We start from the raw sequence: 8,126 nt of genomic DNA, 5'->3' as shown, positions 1-8,126 counted from the left end.
CTGACAATCGCGTCTCTGCGAAGCCGTGAGCCCTCGCGCTGAGCACACTTACCTCCGGAGGGTAGTGGCCTCGACGCTACGTGCCGCTCGTTGCAGAGTAACAAATCAGCTGTCGGGGCGCCTAATTTTCTTCCTTGTTCAGGGAAATTTGTTGTAGTGGTCTTCGTTGTACAAGCGTTCACAATACACACGAAAGACAAATCCACCCATTGCGAGCACGACAGTGGCAGATGCGTTTCAATTTCACCTCGCAGGAACAAAGCCAGTAGCTAGACTTCGCTCTATGGCACGCGATTATACTCCCCTGAGCGAAAGTACAGATTGTTTTCGCTTCACGCCACGAACGCAGCTTCTCATTGTGCCAGTACCCGAACGTACCGAAGCCACGATCACGTCAGAGCACCTTATCAGCACGCGTACATTGTATTGCTTTTTTACGGTGACGATTTTTCACTAGATTGTCAGTGTTATTGTCGATCGCCGCAAGGCACCCCTGTCGTGCTGTGGTACTGTCACGTTCGGCCACGTTTATTGTTTGCGCAGTTTCTCGACAAGCTCGTACCGTAAGATTGTGGTCATGATGACCGTCAATGTGAGCCATCTATCCATGCCGAGAATTCCGCGATAAAGCCGATTTTCTTTTCAACCAATGAATTTAACTCGAAACAGCAGTCTAAACTTGGCATTGCGAACTTTCAAGTGCACTTGTGAATTTCAGTCATGAAAAAATTAAGAATTACGAAGTTGGGCTTCTTTCACGCTCGGAAAAACACTTTTATGTAGCACATATTGAGTAACAGAAAGTTGCATCGGGAGTTTTTCATATTTCTCTACAATTTTCTCATTGACAGTTTTAATTTTATTATAATAATTGAGTTGATTAATTAATGCTAATTATGCAATTAGCCGGACTGCAAGAAATAATCAGAGTATATCCAAGCAACGGAAAACAACGTTACCTTGGTTCAGTCCAGCTACGTGGCATTTGCATATTTTCAAGGTTGGGCTCAAGTTACTAACGAGTTTAGACGTTGTTGAAAATTTACGTAAAACACCCTGTATAGTTATAGAATGTATTTAGGGAGTTTCCCTCTATGCGATTGTGAAAGCTTGCGATTGTTTTTTATTTTTCTATTTATACTGTTCTGCCGTGTACTTTACATATATGTGCGTGTACGCGTGCGTGAATGTGCGCACGCGTATGTGCGTGTGCGTTACGATTTTTGGGATAGCGGGCTCTCATTGGCCAAACTTCCCATATTGTCGCCGTTAAAATTAACTTGTAATGGTGCATTTCGACGGAGATGGAATTCGAAAACACCCCTGTGCTTTAGGTGCACCCCTGTGATTTAGGTGCACGATAAAAAAAACTCCAGGTGGTCCAAATTATTCCAGAGTCCCCCACTATGATCTGCCTCATAATCAGATCGTAGTTTTGGCACGTAAAACCTCATACATATATTTTTAATTCCCTGATTAACCTCTCTGCCATTCCTTTATATCTCTAATAATAATAATAATAATAATAATAATAATAATAATAATAATAATAATAATAATAATAATTGCTAGCAATTGTAAAGACTCCGCCCACAGCGCTACTTACGTCCACGGTGATGTCGTATTCTCGAAGATTCCCCGAAGATAGAGTCGAGAGAACCAACACATTCGCAAGTCTCTAGATTCAAAAATTTATTTGTAAATATCTTAATGTATTGTACAGAACTTTTTAGGAAAGCCTAAATTTTATTACGCGTGCGTGTTCATTCCAAGTTCAATAACGTCGTCCTTCTTTCATTATTATAATTTTTTATTTAACATTTCGGCACACGTTGGCTTTCGTGCATTGGCGTCGTGGGACGACGCCTGTGGTATGCACACGTGGGCAGCGAGTGAAACGAGACAAACCTGGGATCGCAATGGTTTATGGAACAAACGGTGCACCGAGCATCACAAAGGAGAAAGCTGCGTGTCTTGTTCATCCAAAGTCACGAGACCAAACTAAATAACTTGCTACGCCTAACAATACAAGAAGAAGGATTAGAAGCAAAGGAACAATCACAGTTTAAATCGAGTTTCAAAGCATTTCATTGCTTAAAAAAAAAAAATATGACACGAAAGGTTATGGCAAGAAACAAGCCTAGAAGCAGTCCGCATGGCATAATTTTGCCCAATTCTGTCGGTTACGATGTAACCAAAGCTGCGACGGTAATTTGAATCATTTGATGAGACGCCACCCCGTGTGCGTGGCATGGCATTCGACACAATACCTCGCTGGAGCGACGCGCGTTTTGCCCATTGAATTTGGCAATTATAGTATATCCAAAGAAGTGATATCGCTGAAAGGGATCTCTCCAGACTATGGACTTTGGAGGCATCTGGAATGTTTATGTACTTCCTTCAATAATGCTTTCAGTCGTCACTTTTTTTTTCCACGGCCTTCAAAGAAGCTCGTGATTTGTTTTAACATCATGTATCGAGACTGAGGTGCTGAAATGTTAGTTTCCACATTGTTTGGCTGATGTCAGAATTCCTTTTCCTAAAATGTCTATTGTTTTTTTATCACTGCACATGGGGCAAGTGTTAACGAGAAAAAAGTGGGAAAGTTCCTCCGTTATCTCAAAAACGAGTTGCACAGAAATTTCTTTTCTTTAAATATAGGTTCGTGACTACGGGCGCACAAGAAGCAGCGATCCACTGCAAGCTTCCGCTAATCTCCGCGCCGGCAAATCTGCCACGAACGCGGGATTAGTCGGAGTACAACACGCGGTGCACGGAAGTACGTGCGATCGCGCGGGAAACTCGCGATTAAATATTTCCTGGCTCGAATCACACGCACAAACACAACAACCCGAATCACGCGCTACCACTGCGTGTTCTTGCGCCGAGACATAACAGACAAAAAACGTTCGTATCGTCACACTGCTGGCACAATTGCTTGAAAAAAAAAATACAGACTAAACCTCAGCTTCGTAGTGCGGAAGAGAACCTTTTAATCCCGAGGTGCGCTTACAGACCTTAGCGATGGTCTAGCGAGAAAATAAAACAACCAAACACAGGGACGCCATAAATATAAATAACTTAAAGGCCGACCGGCTGCTCTCGAGTGAACAGAAACGGCCAGAGAAGATTGCTTTCGCTCCCAACCAGCCTATAGAAATCACGTGGCTATCACTTCCTCTCTCGCTCTATATTTTTAATCTCTCATACTTCATCTGTTAATTACAGTGGCAGACCAAGGGAACGTTACTGGGAGCGCCCCGATACGTCCACATGCATTTAAGAAGAAAGGTAAAGAAAAGCGAGCACAGAGAAATACAACGGCGTCAGTGACCTAGAATTTCTTCACAAATGAACAAGACATTCGCCGCTAAATTAAGGAAAAATAGTGATACCACTAATAATAGTAAACGCCAAGAGGAGTCCATATCCCGGCGGAAAAGCGGAAGCAGGTATCGATATTTACATAACATGAATGCCGGTTTTCGAGCTTTTAGCTTCGCGAACAGTGGATATGAAATTTGGGCCTCCGAGTACTATATTTCAGCATCTGTAGAAGAGAAATATCACTAAGAAAAGCAAATCTCGCGTCTTCTCAGGAAAGATGTGCGGCTTCCGTCTAATGATTCGGTGGTCTTTTCGAGTATAGCCTTTTCAATTCTTGAATGGGTACAAAAAGAAAAAAAAGATAGACACAGGTTTCATTTTTGTGTTTTATGTTCAGTACGTTTGAAAGAATTATGTTGAAAAAGTATTATAATCAATGTTATATTTTCGACAGCGGTCACCGTAGAGCGACGATTAAAGTCTCGTAACGCATTGTGAATTGACGAGGATTTCGGATTAACTTTGTCAAGAGGACGTAGAACCTCCCATATAAAATACTTTTTTTATAAAAGCCTTGGTTGCCTTCTTCGCAGATAATTCTGCTTTCGACTCTAAAGGAAGTTAATAGAAGACGAGAAAGAAAAAAAGAAATCGCACACAGCCAGCCACTGCTATTATAAGCTACGAAAGCACTGCAATGACTGCGTCCCATTCGGTATACCATCATTTCTTTTTTCCTTTAAGAAGCGTAATTCGCGAAGCCAAGAAAGAATTAGGTCTCGGTTGCCGTCAGTTTAGAACAAATTCCTGCAGGATCTCGGCACGTGTATTGCCGCACGTTGTCAATCTACATGGCTCTCTCTGTACACAAGGACGATGGATGTGCCGAGATAAGTATAATATTTATATATATATACTATGTCCTTTCCGTCGATCTACACATGGAAGCAAAAAGTTTGGTCGTGTGTGCGCCAGAAGATTGCGTCAGAAAGGAGAAACCGAAAAACGCGCATATCACAACTCAATATATAGATTTATCTTTTCTTCCATCTCTATATCCTTCTTCCGTGCCTTCACAGAGGGAAAGAGAGAGAAAAATAAAAGAATAGGGTGTCTCTCTCTCTCTCGTTCTTTCGGCAACTACTCTCCCACTTCAGTCCTAAACGCGAAGGCTTATTAATAAGCACTACACGTGACCGTGGGCTTTGGGTTCGACACAAAAAAGGGTTGGAAAAATACAGGGCGTGTACAAACAAAGGAAAGGAACATCCGTTCAAGCGAGCGATGTAATTTACAGCGGACAAGCCACAGCGGAGCGTCGGCACTTTGACTAGACCTGTTGCTTCTCGTAGGAATAACATAATCGACGAAGTGCAGCAGCAGACATTTCGGGATAGAGATAGAAACGCGACAATAAACCCGTTATATACACACAGATACGGGCGAAAAGAAAACCACAAGAAACGCAAATGATTCATACTGCATCGAGTCCGGCCAGACACACTTGTGACTAAGTAACGTGTTCACTGCACTTCCGTTTTCCCCCCTTGACATTCCGACAAGAAAAAAAATAGAAGCCAACGAGGGACTAAAGTTCCGTTTCAAGAGGCTCACTCTGCAGTAATAACTGCGGCATAAAAGTCGTCACTCGCTTCCAGAGCTGCTATGGGCTTGCCAGACGAAACGCGTAAAAAAAAGCGTTATAAATAAAAAGTTGGGAAAAGGGAGTCGGGGAGAGGACTGACTAGGCTCTGAGCGGTCACTCAACGGCGATAGTCAGTTTGCGATCAGTCTAGTAGGACACAAGTGTTTTCTCTGTCGCTTTCCGGGAACAAACCCGAAGCGACACGACAACAACAAAAGTACAAGCGAGTGTGAAACAAAACACGTCTGGGATCGGCGCCGGTGACGTCACGCTATAGAGGCGCCGTGCAGCTGCCGGCGCTTCGCAGGCGACTCCTGGCGGCGAAGCGAAGTTCGCAGACGAAAGCATGGCCTCCGATATCGGGCGGCGAGGGGTCAGCCCCAAGCAACCCCCTTAGTCAGCAAGCGCCGCCGAATCTCGGAGGCCACGACGAAACTTGGCAGGCGAAATCCGCAGACGAGCAAGCAGCGGCTAGGATGTGCGGCTGCCGCAGGCTGTGCCGGCCGCGCAGCTCCAGCGTCGTCGACGTCGTCGCGCCTTCGGCGCGCAATGCGCTGCTGAGGTGTTTCCGGTTCCGGCGGTACCTCGCGCTGTGTTACTTGAAGATCTCCGCGGACAACGACGCCGCTACCGTCGGTTGCTGACTATGGTGGTGGCGGCCCGAAGCCCTTTCTGGGCGAGCAAGTTCCGAAGCTTCTGCAGGTTGTTTTGCGTTATAGGGTCGTCTGGCTTCAACGGTAGCGCCTCGAGGTAGCTTGACTCGGCCTCGAGCAGCTTTCCGTTGACGTGCAACATGGCGCCGAGGTTCATGTGACTCGTGACCTCCTGCAGCGAGAAAAAGAAGAATACAATGGTGAGCATTTCAAGAGGAAGTCGTCAGGTGTCTGCCTCCTGGCAGACATATTGCACGCGGTTTGCCCGTACTAAGATATTTCGCCAATTGAGGAAGATGCAGTACTGGGATAGTTTAGGGTAGTGGCATGACTAAAGATAGCTCAAAAACGGTGGTAACAAGGCGTTAGTACAGAGTGTTAGCGCTCTAAGAAGAACGTTAGTCGAGAGTAACGCTCTGTCCTGTCGCCTTCTTTACATGTTTTCTTTTCTTCTTTGCGCGCCGCGTTTCATAATGTTGGTTATATAGAAGCGACTGGAATCGACCCCTGAACGGCGGAGACCAACGGAGTTTCTTTGAAGACAACGTGACTTTATTTTTTAACGCTCAGTCGCCCTCTTTTTCTTATTTACTCCTTTACATAAAGCCGAAGCAAATAATACGATGAGTGCAGCAACTGGAGACAGTCTGCGCGTCTGCGAACTAAAGAATGCCGCCGGCAGGCTTGATTATGTGGACAGTGCACTGTAATCAGGCTTTGTAAGTGACGTATGCGCGGCGCATTGTATACACCAGGTAAGAAAATGCACTTTGCAGTTTACAGTTTGCAAATCCTGCATTAAAGCAAAGGCGTAAGATATGGGTAACTGAGTTTCATCTGCACATCATTGAGCCGTCGCGGAGAGCTGCGCGAACGCCACTACATTAAAAAAAAAAGTACGCAGGCATGTTTGATATGCATGGAACTGCAACGACTAGATTTGAAGCTGTGCCAAATGCACAGTCCCCAGTATCTGTTATCAGCGAAATGTTCGGCAAACGTCAAACGAACAGATATTTAACAATCAAATTATTTAAAAATACACACAGAACCAAGCAACGAAATATGAGGAGGACGTACTCAGCAGTAGTTGCATCTTAAGTAAGAACGCAGTACAAACAAATATAATATCGCGCCTAAACCTAGTCGGGAAAGCAGGCTGCATAAATACATATTTACACGACGATATTCACAGAGCAGGTTGCTTTCCATTGCATTTAGAAATGCGATGCGTTTATGAAAGTGGGCTTTGCCGCAAGCAGGGTTCAGCTGCGAAGGAGCACGCTTTACAGGCGGAGCGTAGCAAGCGCGTTTGTTTACAGGGAAAGTAGAGACGTCGGTAGCAGAAAGTTGACTGGCTTCCCTGCTAGTACTTATTGAACGATACATGCGACCGCAATGTCTTTAATGATACGACTGACTTCCAACATAAGCCATGAACTCCGTCTGTAATAGACTGCCTCTGCGCGGATGATTGATTAACAACAAAACATGCGCTGTATGCAACCACCTTGGTAAACAGACCTACGATACATTGCACGCTCGATATTACATTGGCTTTGCTTGTACATGTTTATATCCTTTGTGTTTCATCTGCGATAGACACAGGTCCACTACATCGAATGATGCATAAAACCTGTTTCTTCGCAAACACGGCGAGGGAGCAGACCGAAGTTGGGGTAGTGAAGACGAGAACAGAATGAGAACGGACGTTGTTTCAACGTAGATCGACTTACACCGGGTCGCAACTTCACTGCAGTGTAGTAGAAGGCCTCGACTTCAGCATTCCTTCCCGCTTGCCTGGAAAATAAATCGAATAGACCAGATACTTGTAGTCCTTGCTTCGCTGACATTAGGGCAGAAATATGCCTCTTTCCTATACTTGTTTACACTGGCGCGCCTGTGAAAGCATTTGGTGTCGCAAAACGACAAGAATGAATAAGTTATGCAAATACCACGTTGATGTGAACGTGACGCAACGGTAGAGTAAGAAGAGAAACAGCAAGAACCTGCGCAGCATTTACCGCTTTCTAAAGGAGAACATCTTGAGAGGCTAGTTGGTTATTTATTACTGTACGAAATCACTGCGCAAATGCGAAGGGAACACAGCACAAAAAGACATAAAAGGCGCTGCGGTTACGCTATTTCTACAAGTCCTCTTGTACGGTGTTTCGTTACATTCACGCAGTAATTACACAACATATAGAGCTTGCCGGCGTGAAATGACAGCCTTATTGACGCGATAGCGTTAAGGAGCCCGTGTCGCAGGAAATATGGCGTCCGGCGTCGGCAATGAGGTATTCGAACCAAGTATGTTTGATGCTTGAATGTTTGAATGCTCTATTTAGACAATACATTGTCTGGGATGTAGGGGTTAAAGGCAGATGCAACTGCCTGACAAAGGCCCTCTTACCCGTACATTGCTCAGGGGGAGGACCATCATGAAAACACATTGCAACAATGTAGAAATAAGAACATATACCCAGGCCTTCCAGATGACG

General features: G+C 44.8%; 1 protein-coding gene across 1 annotated transcript in view; it reads right to left on the bottom strand.

Moving 5' to 3' along the window:
- Positions 1-8,126, bottom strand: part of nSyb (neuronal Synaptobrevin) — a 73,083-nt gene that overhangs the window by 43,078 nt on the left and 21,879 nt on the right. The window lies entirely within an intron of this gene.

The sequence above is a fragment of the Dermacentor andersoni genome, chromosome 3, assembly GCF_023375885.2.
Source record: "Dermacentor andersoni chromosome 3, qqDerAnde1_hic_scaffold, whole genome shotgun sequence".
Taxonomy (NCBI): Eukaryota; Metazoa; Arthropoda; class Arachnida; order Ixodida; family Ixodidae; genus Dermacentor; species Dermacentor andersoni.
This window is presented reverse-complemented; position numbering and strand designations above follow the sequence as displayed.